This window comes from Protopterus annectens, chromosome 1.part0, assembly GCF_019279795.1.
Source record: "Protopterus annectens isolate FY-2018-M chromosome 1.part0, PAN1.0, whole genome shotgun sequence".
NCBI lineage: Eukaryota > Metazoa > Chordata > Ceratodontiformes > Protopteridae > Protopterus > Protopterus annectens.
The window spans coordinates 758,039,946-758,055,204 of record NC_056725.1 but is presented as its reverse complement, the minus strand read 5'-3'; the positions used below and the strand labels follow the sequence as shown (position 1 = coordinate 758,055,204).

General features: G+C 44.1%; 1 protein-coding gene across 1 annotated transcript in view; it reads right to left on the bottom strand.

The window, feature by feature from the left end:
* The window catches only part of SERAC1 (serine active site containing 1), a gene marked incomplete in the record, with an annotated part of 923,851 nt that overhangs the window by 225,934 nt on the left and 682,658 nt on the right, over positions 1–15,259 (bottom strand).

Genomic DNA, 15,259 nt, shown 5'->3' with positions numbered 1-15,259 from the left:
ATCTCCTACCTACCAGCTTTATCCTAGTCAGGGGTGAAGGACAGAAAGATGCTGCCTATAGCAGTAAGCAAGTGGCTTGAAATGAAGTGCTGAAGAGATGCAAGTCCATCAACACAGTACCCGAGATTTAGAATGAATCCCACCACACATGGTGAGAGCTGCAGCCAAAGGCATTGGTTTCCGCCATCATGGGAAATATGATTCAGCAGTTTAACTGCAGTGAGAAAAGATCTTATTACTGGCTATTCTGCATGGTATTAATGCTCTGGCGGCCCCTACGTACACACACATACACACGCACATCTCTCAGTTTTCAGAACATCCTTGCCACAGTCTCCTGTTGTTTCCCTGCCCTTCATAAATCGTGAATGATTACAGTCCATCAGTAATGCTAGGCCCTACAAGTTTTATTCTTTAGTGTTCAGAAAATACGTCCTGATGATAAAACGTTTGGCTCTATTAACTTTGCAAGTTAGTCTGAGTAATACTTAAAATGACTTCCTGGTCATCTTGGGCTCCTCGAGGCTTGTTTCTAAAGTCTTTAGAATGGCCATATAAAAGTATGCCAGTCCTCCTACAGAGACATGCCTCCAACCCAGACTCCTGAAGTTTACCTTTTATACATGTCCTATCCTGTCCCTTGTAACTCGCAGACCATTAGTCAGTCAACAATCAGTTTAGAGTTTGATATTTGTTTATTCCAAAAATACATTAGGGTACAAGACAGTTCCTTTGGCTAAGTCCTTAGTTGGTGTAGGGGTCTAAAGAACTGCTTTTTGTACCAAGGGTACATGGTTTAAAGCCCCCCCCCCTGCATTTTTAAATGGCTTAGGGTTAGTGACAAGGTTTCCCCGGTGTTTAGTACTAGCATAGAGGACTAAAGTGTTGCTTTCTTTAAGGTATAGGGTTCAAAGCCTTTTAAATATCTTGCTTTTAACTTTTTAAGTGACTTGCAGTAATATTTAGAGTATTCTCCTGCTCATATATCATTCATGTTGCAAAAAGTCTTTGTTGAGTAACACAAGTGGTACAAAGGGCAAGCATTACTCCCTCACAGCAAGAGGATTTACCACTCATTCTTCCACTAGAGTGGCTTCTGTGGGGAGTTCGCATGTCCTCCCTGCCTTCACATGGGCTTTCTTTGGCTGCTCGTTTCCTACCACATTCCGAAGGTGGATCTGGGACTCTACATTGCTTGCAAATTTGAGTGCAAGCAAGCATTGGAAGAAAGACCTAGCAACCTACTTCTGTTTCCCCTTTTGCCTTCAAAACTCTGGAGAGAGTTGGCTGCTTGCATGGTCACTAACATTCGGCTGTGTCCTGTAAGAGACTGTGTGAGCAAGGTAATATCTTAAGAGAAAGTCCTGCTTCCCCTGCCTATATGTGTGTGTGTGTGTGTGTGTGTGTGTGTGCGTGTGTGTGTGCGTGCGTGTGTGTGCGTTGTGCTTTAAAACTGTTATTCTATTGACTTTTTACATTACTATAGGGTAATATCTTAATAATATCCTTGGAGTCGCATCCCACCCATACACTTTTCATGCTGCAAAACTTTTCCTCTATTAGATTTTCCTGGTTTCTAGTGTTCCTCCCCACCAAGCCAAGGGTAGTTTAGAGGTGTCAGAGCTCCCACCACACTAAAACATGTACAAACACATTCATATATTTACAAAGAGACAAAAACACATAGACACACTACCCACCCAATGCCAATCACAAACACACTCATCAGTATATACACACACACACACACACACACACACACACACACACACACCTAATCTATACCTTAACAAATGCCCCTGCTGCAGCAACCCAGGCAGGCAGGCAAGCACACACATGCTCTTACATCAGACCACTCATCCCTCTGCATATAGTCATATATGCAGACACAGACATACATACGCACCTCACCACTAACCATCTATTAAATTCCCTGGCACTTACCTGTAAAGCGATCTCATCCACTGAAAATATGGGTGAACACAAACTTTTGGCCAAGTTAATTAATTTGGTCAGCCAAATTACCTTGCACAGCTGAGTGAATCTCTGCAACACTCGGCTGTGTAAATGCCTTACTGCAGGCATTTCTGAAGGAAAGCATAAGGCTAACTAGCACGGACTGCTAGTCTGAAATGTCTCATCATATTGCTTGGCTGAAGACACAGCCACTGATGTCCCATAAACACATGGGATCACTGTGGTGTGACCATTTCTGAATCATAAAAAAGCTGCCACCAGCAGTAACAACACAAGTTAGGGCTTACTGCTGCTGGCAACCATTTCTGAATCTGGTTCTTTGTCTACACATCTACAAGCAGTTTACATTACTGACAGAGCCACAAGATTCACAGACAGCAAATGTCAAAGATGTCAATGAATCCTTTTTGCAAATGTGGAGATATAAACCATGACACTGCAGGTCTTTTTACTGGCTAAGGGAAGGAATCTAACATTGCACGTGTGTTAGCAGTCTTTACTGCACAAGAAACAAAGCTGAACCGAGCACGCAGATGGAGGAGGAGACGGGACCACACCAAACCTAGGAGGTTTCCGAGTACTAGAAGCTCAAGGAGACATGTTCAGTAGTCCCGACCCCCAGTGGTACACTTTTTCCACAAACTTTCCCATGGCTGAAAGAACTAGCCCATTTCTCCAGCTATGTATAAACTAGATGGTACATCTGGAGGGATTAGTTACAAACTAGGGGCTACCCTCATGCCACATACACAGAAGATGAGTGAAAACCGATGACCACACCAAAGCAGGAAGGTTCCTGTGAATGTGTGGCTTCATACCTCAGGGTTGATTCTTTACAAAGGAAAACCTCCCCCACTATTCACTGAATGAACCCACCACTTTTAAAATAATTCTTTCTGGATGTTTTGATGCTTCAGTATAAAGTTTTACAACCAAAAGTAACCTTGCCATAAACTACAAAAGTATTGTATGGCCCTCCCTTCCCCCACATCACGTGACGTCCAAACTAATGATTATGGGTTTCTAAACAATATCTATCAAAAGATAAATTGTGCTGATTTTCAAGGAAACAACCAAATACATTTGATAATTAATTTCTTTTTCCTATGTTCACTTGAAACTTTTCAAGAAAACAGGCAGATCTGAAGAAGGTGACTGAAGGCACTGTAGATTTCCAAACCCACTTTGATCTATAAAATGACCAATCATGATGATGTCCTACTCCCCTAATTTCAGAACATCAACACTCCCAACTATAAAGGACTGGACGGAGATCTATTAGAAGGAATGCAGAAGCCACAAATATAAAATAATTTCGCCATGTAGATAAAGCACTATGACACTCGATACTTAAACAGCAAGAAGTTTATTATAGCTTGCTAGTACTAGACTTTCACCAATACAGGCTTCTTCAAGCAAATAGCTGATTTAAAACACATGACAAATACAAAAAGGAAAAAGGTCATGTGATTTCCACTAAGAGGTCACACACACAAAAAACTACAAAGAGCAATACTTTACACATACTAAGAATACTAAAAAATACAAATCTGCATGTAACTAAAAACCATATGTTAAAACTTTTACATCTGTATATCAAACTTATTTAATTTTATTTAGTTTATCTTTCAGAACTGATTTTATTGTGACATTTTCATTCTGGCCAGGTGGACAGTGTGCTTTAAATAGAAGTTATGTTCTTACCATAACGTTCCATGTTAGTTGTCTTCTTCTCGCCTTCTTCTTGCTGGATGGGTTCGGAGCCGACCTCGGCTCCACTGCCACTCTAAAAGCTCGAGAGTTGGTTCCACCGGCTCGAGGCTCCCCTTATATCCCACAATGCTAGGCGAGAGTTACCTCAGATCTCGTTTGTAAGCTAACCCCAGCTTATAATAGTAACAGTATAACTGTAAAACAGAATCCACCTCTAACAACAGGAAGAAAGAAGGGTGACCTACATCCTGAACCAGAAAATATGCATAATAGCATATGTCTAAGAAAGAGGTGGTAGAAAGAGAGGTCACAATCACAACTCCTCTAGGTCTGTCCAGGCCAGGGGGAAGGAGGGTGGACGAAGAAGAAGAGAAGAAGACAACTAACATGGAACGTTATGGTAAGAACATAACTTCTATATGTTAAGTTGTCTATCTCGCCTTCATTCTTGCTGGATGGGACCGTCCCTAGCACCTTGTCCCGGTGGCCTAACGGAACAGACTCCTGAGAACAGTGGAACCAAAGTTAGCTCTATGTCTAGAAGCTAAATCCAACTTATAATGAGAAATAAAAGTGTGAGGAGTAGCCCAAGTAGCCGCTGCACAAATGGTGTCAATAGGCAGTCTGTCTTGGAAGGCTAAAGAAGTAGCCAAAGCTCTGGTAGAATGGGCTTTAGGTTTATTAGGCAATTTTTGTTGCCTAATCTCATATACCAGGGAAATCAAAGATGTTAGCCATCTGGATAATGATACCTTTGAGACTGAAAGTCCCTTTCTGCTTTCCTCAGATAGGAGACAAACAGCTGATCAGATTTTCTGAATTGTTTTGTTCTATCCAAGTAGTACCTCAATTGACGATGAACATCCAGGCAGTGTAATTTTTGTTCAGACCTATTGGAATACTCTGGAAAAAAGACAGGTAGGTCAATGCTTTGGTTTAGATTTGATGTCGAGACCACCTTAGGCAAAAGGATGGGTTAGTTCGTAAGGATACTCTGTCCTTATGAAACAAAAGATAAGGAGGACGACAACTGAGTGCTTGAAGTTCTGAAACTCTTCTAGCTGATGTAATAGCTACCAGAAAGAGAGTTTTCCATGATAACAATTTCAAGGAACAGGAAGCTGCAGGTTTGAAAGGGGAAAGAATCAAAGAAGCAAGAACTAAATTTAGGTCCCAAGGAGAAGGAGGATTTCTTATAGGAGGTCTGAGAAGAAAAACTCCTTTCAAAAAGGCTTTGCAAAGTTTGTGGGACATTAGGGCAGATTCAGAAATACCCACATGAAAGTTAGAAATAGCTGCCAATTGAACCTTAAGTGTAGATGGAGATGAACCTGCATGGAAGAGTTCAGCTAGAAAATCAAGGACTAGTTGGATGGAAGCGGTGAAAGGATCTATGTCCTTTCCTTGTGCCCAATATGAGAAGCGTTTCCACTTACTCAAATAAATCTTTCGAGTGGAAGATTTATGGGAAGCTATCAATATATCTCTGACAGAGTGAGATAATTGAGGAAGCCTGGCTACGGTTGGAACTGGAGGAACCAGGCAGTGAGGTTCAGAGAGGGGAGGGAGCGATGAAACTGACCCGACTGATGGATCAAAAGATCTGGAACTAGGTCCAGATTCCACGGTCGCTCCAAGAGAAGACGATGTAGAAAGGGGAACCACACTTGTCGAGGCCAGTAAGGAGCAATGAGGATCAAAGATGCCTTCTGAGCGATAGCTTTCTGAATTACTTGAGAGATCAGTGGGAAAGGAGGGAATGCATACAGAAGTCCCGGGGCCAAACTTGGACTAGAGCGTCTCTGCTGGGTTGGCCTGGTAAAGGGAATAGAGTGAAATATTCTCTGCACTTGCTGTTTTGGGGAGTAGCAAAAAGATCGCAGCAAGGCTGACCCCACTTGAGAAAAATTTCTCTCACTACAGAGTCTTTCAGAGACCACTCGTGAGGCATGAGAATAGCTCTGCTCAACTTGTCCGCAATGTGATTGGACTTCCGGGATGTGCGTTGCTATCAGAAGCGCTGAGAAGAAATCGCCCATTGCCACAGTCTGAGTGCTTCTCGACACAGGGGTATGATCTGGTTCCGCCTTGTTTGTTGATGTACCACACTACAGACATATTGTCTGTCTGGATTGCAATTGTTCCCAAGGGAAGAGAGTCTTGAAGGGCTTGCAACGCTAAAAGCACTGCTCTCATCTCCAGAACATTTATGTGCAAGTGGCATTCGTTTGGTTGCCATGTGCCCTGGACTGTCCTGCCCTGATAATGCCCCCCCCACCCGATCAGGGAGGCATCCGTTGTCAGTGTAGCAACCGGAGGAGGTGGAACAAAGGGTCTTCCGACAGGAGCTGGGGGGAAGACATCCACCACATGAGATGCTTTTTGTACACCTGCGTGATCACAATGGTGTGAGACATTGGAAGTTCCTGATATGACCATTGAGTAAAAGCATCCACTGAAGAATCCGCATGTGGTATCTGGCTTATGGCAGGAGAGATATGGACGCTGACATGATTCCCAACACCTTTAGAACTAACCTGGCTTTGATTCTGTTGTTGTTGAGAAGGAGTGATACCAATTTGTGAATGTCTGATATCCTTTGGTGTGTTAGCCTTGCAGACATGTTTATAGTATCTAGATTTGCGCCTATGTAGGTAATAGTACGACAAGGCGACAAAACAGACTTTTCGCAATTTATTGAAATACCCAGTTTTTGACAAGCGAAAGGTATAATCTCTGGCCATCAGAAGGAGATGCTTGGTGGGAGCTGTGAGGAGCCAGTCGTCCAAATATGGAAACACCTGGAATCCTTGTCGTCTCAGGTGAGAAGCTACCACTGCCATGCATTTGGTAAACACCGGGGCAGTGGTGAGACCAAAGGGCAGGGCCCTGAACTGAAAATGACTGGTTCCCAGCCTGAAGCGGAGGAACCTTCTGGAGCGTCTGTTCATTTTTATGTGATAGTACGCATCGAAGGTCTATAGAGCACATCCTGTTTCCTTTGCCCAAAAGGGGAAGGATGGATTGCAGCGTGACCATCCGAAATCTTGTTTTCTTGACTGATTTGTTCAAGACACTGAGATCCAATATTGGTCTCCAGTCCCCTGTTTTCTTTGGAACTAAAAGAACCTTGAGTAGATTCCGGATCCTTGTTGGTCTGCTGGCACTGGCTGAATTGCTCTTTTGCAAGCAGTTTTGAAATTTCCAAAGCTGCTAAATCCCTTTGAGCGGTGGAACATCTGGAAGGGATTTTTTGACTGATTTGGAAAGCGAAGAAAGGGGATAGAATAGCCTTGAAATGATGGACTGTACCCATTTGTCTTGAGTCAGGGATAGCCAGGCTTCTGGGTACAGTGACAATCTTCCCTGACTGCCTCCGAAGAAGGGCAGTCGGGCAACACCTCAGGGATGCTGAAAGGGCTTGTCAGGAAGGCTTCCCGATTGCCCTGGTTCTGCGGACCCCTGCCCCTAGGGCGGCGTCTACCATTGTTATTCTCACCTCTGCCTTTGGTAGGAAAGCGACTCTGTCGTCAGGCGAAGTCCCTTGAGATTGTTTACGGAACCACATCTTTCCACCCTTCTGGCCTTTGGGGTAAGGCCTGGAAGGAGTCGAAAACGGACTCCGGCGGCAGAAAGGGTCTTGCCATCAGTCTCGCACCTAGTCAGGGTTTCTTTCACTTGAGGACCAAAGAGATGATCCATCAAAGGGAGTTCATGAAAGACGTCTTGAAAGGGTCCAAAATTGCATAGCCGCATCCAGGCGTGCCTACGTAAGGCCACACCTGTCCCTGCGGCTCTGCTCGCTCCATCAGCCGTGTAAGAAAGGAGGCGCATGGAGGAGTTGGATATGGAATTAAGGGTAGCCAGCTGCGTGTTCATCTTGTCTTGAAACCCGCAGCTGTAGGATCCTTAACATTTCACTCGCTTCTTTGATCAAGTCCCTTTGAAGACGAGTGAAATGGCACAGATAGTTCAGCGAACGCATGGTAAATGTCGCTGAGGAGAACATCTGCTTCCCGTACCTATCCATGGACCTAGATTCCTTGTTAGGTGGATGGACAGGTACTGAAGGATCAGCCAGTTCCTTCTTTGTGGCAGCAGCTACCACCATAGCATCCACAGAAACTCCTTTTGTTAAAAACTGCTTGTCTGCTGGAGCTGTGATGAACTTAGAGGGTCTCCTGGGAGTGGGGTCCACTGAATCAGGAGCCGTCCATGCCTTCTTAGCAACCACCTGCATGAGGGGGTCGAAGCGGGACACCCAGGAGGTGGAAGGGAGAGCCAAGCGCCTCAAGATACACAGATTCGTCCTCCGAAGGGTTGAGGGCTGGCCAATTTCCCCTCTGTTTCAGGATCTCCAGAATGTCTGCAAATGAGACATCTTCAGAAGGGGAACGGGGGGAACCCTCAGAATCATCCAAATCTGTGTCTGACGTGATGGACTCAGGTGAGTCAATGTGTTTCCTCTTACACTTCCTCTTCCGAGGGGGCTCTTCTGCCAAATCAGGAGAGGCCTCGAAGAGGATGAAATCCCACAGGGGGCTCCTGAGGAGCTGGCTCTCTGCGGTCCGGGATGAGGGAGTGAGTCGACTTACCCTGAGGCAGCATAGAAGGAGGGGCGGACGGAGCCGACTGTGGAGTAGAGCCAGGCTCTAACACACTCCGCATGACCTCGAATGCACCCCTGTCAGGCAGAGCCAGAGGTCCCCGCTCCGAGGAGCTAAGAACCCCCCTCGGCACCGACAGTGATGGCTCTGAGGTCGATGTCGGAGCCGAACTCACCAGCGCCGAAGCCCGAGAGGGAGAGGGGTCGGACAAGGGTCGATGCCACTCACCTCGAGCCGGCGAGGAAGTCCGGCGCCGAGATTCTTCCAAAGAAGAAGCGGAGCCGGCAGCGGGCCGAAGACAATTGTATCGGCTCCGGCGTAACCAGTCTCGGTTCCGACGACCCGGCTCGAAATCAAAGAGTCGAAGGAGGAAAATGTTGATGGACCGGGGCAGGCATCGACTGATGAGTCGGGCTCTGAAGCATCTGGGCTAGTGCCTCGGACATAAGTAGTCGACTCACTACCCTCTGAAGGTCATGATCCGACAGCCTCGATGAACTACAGGAGTGAGACCTTTGGCTCGTTCAGACAGCAGGGGAGATCCTGGAGCCGAATGAGCGGAGCCAAGAGATGGTGACCTGGACCTCTTCCTGGTTGTCGGCTCCGAAGGTCTGGTCGGAGCCGACACGGAACTCAATAACCTCGGCTCCGGCGGGCAGGAGCCACAGAAACTGTGGACTGAGACTTATCGGCTCCAGCGGAGCCGATAAAGGCAAGGTTGAGCAACCTGAGGTCTCGGCTCAGAAGCCGGAGCCGAAGACCTCGATGCCTTAGAGGGCTTCCCTGTTGAAACAGACAGGGAATCCTCTGGCTTCAGTAAGCCTCTAAGAATTAATTTATTTTTCTTTCCTGCAGGACCCTGGGGCTGAAGCCATGGCACACAGCACAGGAGTCCTGCAGGTGCAAAGGCCCCAGACAATAGACACAAGAAGTGTGGCGTCTGTCAGAGACATTTTCTGACAGCACGCATCACACTTCTTGAATCGAGACCTTTGCTTCTTTAGACATTTTTTTAACTGACAGGTGTACACAAACACGCACACAAACACACAAATTATACCCTGTCAGGAAAACGCAATAAAATTTGTAGTAATACTAGTATTTAAGAACTACAATAAACCAGAATAACTACAAAAACACACACACTCCACTAGGGAAGGGAAGGCCTAAAGGCCCAATGGAAGAACCAAAGGTTCTTGGGGAAAGAAACGGAATATATTTAGGGTAGGGAATAAAGTTATCTAACCTACACTAACTAAGTAAGAAAATTAACTTAAAGGGGTTTTAAAGACTAATTTTTACCAGAAAAATAGTACTCACCAGGAACCGGTAGAAACAACCAACCTCGAAGCTGTAGCGGCAAACGAGATCTGGAGGTAACTCTCGCCTAGCATTGTGGGATATAAGGGGAGCCTCGAGCCGGTGGAACCAACTCTCGAGCTTTTAGAGTGGCCGAGTCGGAGCCGAGGTCGGCTCCGAACCCATCCAGCAAGAATGAAGGCGAGATAGACAACTTAACATAATGTATTATCCACTTATTTTCAATAATTTCTGTGTGGTTCTTCAGGTCACCACCTCTTAAGCTTTTCTATATATTTTGTAAAATGAAAAAGCAAAATTTCTGAGATGTGCCTGTTTGTTTAATATGCCTATATAATGCATTTGTGTCTAGTTGCCTTCTTATGTCAAATATATGCGCACAAATTCTCTCTGAACAATTTCTTTTACCTATATAGTAGGCACTACATACAGTTCAGACATTTTGCCATGTATATTCTATCATGTTTTTAGTATTACATGTTCCATGGCATCCAAGATGGAATGGTTTTAGACTAACTGGATGTTTAAAAGCTGTTTCTGTAGAGACATTCCTGCAGTATTGACAACTGTTGCATTTTTTGGGTTCCATACTTGGATATACATGCTGTGTTTATATACTTCTCCTGTTCCTTATAACATAAGATAGGATCCGCCACATAAGCTAGGATCTGCCACATAACACAAGCACTCAGGTCACTCCAAGGCAAGTACAAATATGACTCAGTCATTGTCCATGCTGGTGTGAATGACCTGAGACGTACCTCCCTGGACTACATGAAAAGAGACATAAAGGAGCTCTCTGAGCATGTAGCCCAGGCCGGTATGACCCTGACCTTGAGTAGCATCTTACCCTCACCAAGAATGATGTCACAATATGAAGACAAGATGATCAATTTCAACAACTGGCTTAAGTACCGGTGTCATTCAAAGGGGATCCAATGCCTGTCAGCTTGGGATGATATGCTCGACAAGTCACGATGCTTCGCTAGGGACGGCTTGCACCTGTCACCCCTGGGCTTTCGGATATTGGCAAAGGCTCTTGCTACCCCCATACTGCCTTTTTTAGGCAAGGCTCAAAAGACAAACCCACCTCCATAGGTATCACAAGGGATAAGAAACTAAGAGTAATGCTACTCAACGCCAGAAGTCTAAACCTCAAGATGCATGCACTCGAAACTCTCCTTAGCATGGAGAACATCGATATCTGTGCAGTAACAGAAACCTGGTTCAGGGCTCCCGAGAGCACCCCAGCACTACCAGGTTATACCTCATACCATGCTTTTCGGCCCCAAAACTTGGATCGAACCACAAAAGGATGGGGAGTATCGATATTCATCAAAGATACCCACACCTCCAGGTTGGTGGCAAAGCACGAAGCATCAGAGACTATCCATGTGCAACTAACAGTGGGTAAAACTGCCTTCCAGTTTAAAGCCTGCTACAGACCACCCTCACATACCCAGGCACCCCACTCGGCCTTCATGAGAACACTGGAAAATATGAAGGTCTCTCCAAACACCATCATATTGGGCGACTTCAACTACCCAAACATAGACTGGGAGCATTACTCTAGCTCCAACACCCTAGCCCAAAGATTCCTAGAATTTATAAACTCAAATGCTATGGAACAACTTGTTACCACTCCCACAAGAGGGGGAAAACATACTGGACCCGATCATCACCAACATGGGGACTCTATGCTCCAGACCAGAAGTGTATCCCTCACTGGTAAGATCAGACCATAAACTAATCTCACTGGATATTCACATCCCGACCCCACCCCCTGCCCAGAAAACCACAGTGAAAAACTTCTCTAAAGCAAATTTCACACTCCTCAAAACCGAGGTGGAATCCTTCAAAGCCCCCGGGCCTGTAGAAAATACGCCCAGACCGCAGAATCCTTTATAAACGCATTCTATGAACACCTTCAGGAATGCATGGTTCATCGATCCCAAATGAAACCAAGACCCAATCCTCCAAAGGCAGGCGTCCTGTCTGGTGGACCCCAACCATAAACAAACTATACAACAGAAGGAGGAAGCTACTAAATGATAGAGCAAAATCCCAAAGGAAGGCATCACTGATCAGTATTAGCAAAAACTACGGGCACTCATAAAATTGTCTAAGGCCAGCTTCGAGAAAAATTGCACAGGACACTAAGGATAATCACAAGGCTTTCTTTAGTTATGTTAGGAACCTGGGTGGTAATTCCCAGATATGCTCAGAATTAGTCCAAAATGACAAAAATACACTGAACCCACAGACATTGCCAACATCCTAGCGGACAGGTTCAGCGCAAACTCCCCTCCCCACCAAAGGGCAAATATCTATCCCAGTAGAGTGCTACCCCTGACATCTCAGATGCTCAGGTAAGAGCCCTATCCAAAGCAAAAACACAGCATCAATGGGACCAGGCGGTGTCCCAGGCTCGTCTACATGAACTCCAAGAAGAGCTAAACCCAAACATAAAACTACTGTTCAATCTCAGCCTTACTACAGGATATGTGCCCAAAGAGTGGTGTACAGCAACAGTGGTCCCTCTCCATAAAGGTGGTTCCTCAACGGATCCTGGAAACTATCGCCCCATAAGCCTGACTAGCTTGGTCTGCAAAGCTATGGAAAGAATCATCATGGACCTCATAAATAAAGATATTGGGGACCTACAGACACGGTATCCTACCCAGTTCGGCTTTGTTAAGGGCAGATCCTGCCTCTTAAACCTGGTTGATTTCTTTGAAACAGTCACCAAGGCCATTGACGAGGGCAAGGTGGTCCACACAGCCTACCTGGACCTCGCAAAAGCCTTCGATACAATACCCCACTCGGGCATTATAGATAAGCTCACCAGCTTAAATATAAACCCCTATGTCACTAGATGGATTGCAAACTGGCTCAAGGACAGAACCCACATGGTTAGAATTGCTGGAGTCATGTCAGACTCCAAACCAGTTACAAGTGGTGTCCCACAAGGCTCAGTCCTGGGACCTCTCGTTCGGTATATATTTCTCGGAGGTACAGGCCAACACGTAAGGACTGTGGCTGACCAAGTTCGCAGATGACTGCAAACTGGGCGCCATAATAGACTCTCCAGCCTACACAAGCATCTTCCAAAAGGGCCTCATAGAAACAGACAACTGGTGCCAGAGCCATGGCCTCAAGCTAAATGCCAAAAAGTGTATAGTCATCCCCTTTGGCAAAAACAAAGTGCCCACAAATTACCACATAGGTGGTAATCCATTAAGTACAGAAGTAATTAGGGACCTGGGGACCCAAGTTGATAGCAATCTCTCATTTGACAACCACGTGGCCAAAGTGGTTAGAAAAACATTTTATATAGCCCACCTAATCATGAAGGGATTCACATCTAGATCAGGGAGGTCATCGTGCCTCTTTACTCATCCCTCATCAGGCCCATAATTGAGTACAATGCCCCTTTTTGGGATGTACCTTACCAGACACCTGCAGCAACTGGAAAGACCCCAAAAGTACCTCACCAAGAGGATCAAATGGCTCAAAAGATGCCATATGCTGCCCGGTTAAAGAAACTCCAGCTCTACTCAGTGGCATACCGCCTGCTCAGAGGCGATCTGTGCCTGGCGTATAAAGCCATGTCCAACCGAATTAATGGACATGATGCACCTCAGAAAATCCAAATCCCATCGAGCTACAGCTCGAGAGACTTGAACCTCAGCACTGAAATAAATAGGACATGCTGGAGGGACAGATTCATAACCCAGAGGCTCCCTTCACTCTGGAATAAAATCCCAGTCCAGGTTAGGCAGAGTCCCTCATTGACTCTCTTCAAGAGGAATCTTGATGAGTGGATGGGAGATCGTAGGTTTACCCAGGGTATCACTTCTGTGTCACTGTTAGACAGAGGCACAGTATACTAACCTCGAAAAAGGGCATAGCAAAATTAATTTAAAATGGGTGGCGAAAGCCAAACACATTCTGGCTAGGCTTATAAATGCCCTAGGGCAGATAGCCTAGTATGAACCTATGAACCTAAGATGCTTTTTAGATTTCTAGATTTTTATATCCAAAGGTAAGCTTATCTACTCCTATGTCTTTAAAAGTAGGAATATATTGTAACATGCACCAGTGTTTTAATAATATCCTGTATTAGATGAATATGAACAACATAGGGTAAAACAAACTTGAATAAAGTCTGTTTTTGTGTCCTTAACTTTATTATTACTTGATGAAGTAATGTGATTATCAGAAAATACAGGTTTAATGCTTGATATCTTGCTGTATTTGTGTTACTATATTCATTACATTATGTTCCTTATAGCCTCTTTTTAAAAAAAATATTGGCCATGTTATTAAACTGTATATCCAGGTTTTCTTTTCTTGTATTTAATCTAGTCACACAGGTAAACTGATGTTTCACTATATTTTTAAAAACACGAGGAGGATGCATACTACTATTGTGCAGATATGTATTTTTCCTGATGTCTTTCTTAAATTGCAGTTTCAATTTTACCAGTGGTTCCCTTAAACAATCTAATGTCTAAAAGTCTATTTGTGTACAATGTATGGTATGTTTAAACCGTAAAAATTCAGTAGCTGAATTTAAATACAATAGAAAGTCTGAACATGCAGATAAAAAACCATTCCATATCAAAAACAAATTATTCACAAAATGCCTTTAAAACAAAACATTATTAAGAAAACTATTATTCATTTTAGAAAAAATAAATTCATGTTCCCATTTATTCATAACCAAATTTGCATAGCTATTAGCCATGGACATACTCCTTTACACCATATATATATATATATATTCTTATGAAGCAAAAATACATTAGTTAAAACCAGTTCTGCTAAGTCACAAATGGTGTTGGTCTCAGCTGCTGAAAAAAATGCATGCAATGTTATAAATTCACAAAGGTACTCTATTCCAAAATCATTTGGCATTGATGCAAATAGGGCCTTTACATCTAATGTAACAAAGTAGCAATCAGCAATGTTGTTAGACAAAGACCAGTCATACAGCTGTGTTAAAAACTGGGATGTATCCTTAATTATTGTTGCAGAATTTCCTAGGGCATGTTTTAAGTTTATGCTCCAAGTAGTTTGAGATTGGTTCTGTAATCCAACCATTTGCTGAAACAATCTGTCTTAATGGTGGGGAAGTGACCAATTTATGAATTTTTGGAATTCCATATATGACTGATATTTTGGGAGCAGTCACATGAAAATAGCCCAGCATTTCCAAAGTAATTTCTCCACGTAGGTGCATGTCATAAATCATACTATTCACTATTTTACAAAATTATTGACCTACTTCCTATCGATGGCAAAATACTCATTGCTAATTAGCCTATCATACATTTTAGTACTGTAATCATTGGTATCTAAAATAATGCCATCACCCATATATCTTGCTTTTATAACTATATTAGCGGCTAAGGATTTAATAGCTTGTTGCTGCTCAGCCGTTAAGTTGTGAAAATGACTGCTGATTTTCATTGCTTGAAGGAATGCAGAAGCAAAATAATCTTTGATAAGAGAACTAAGAGAGACAGCATTACAGCTGTGGTTAACACTACATGTATTACTATCAAGTAACATGAACTTTTAGGATCAGGACCGACCCCACCTAAACCAAACCCCCCCATGACCTCAGCAAGATGGGC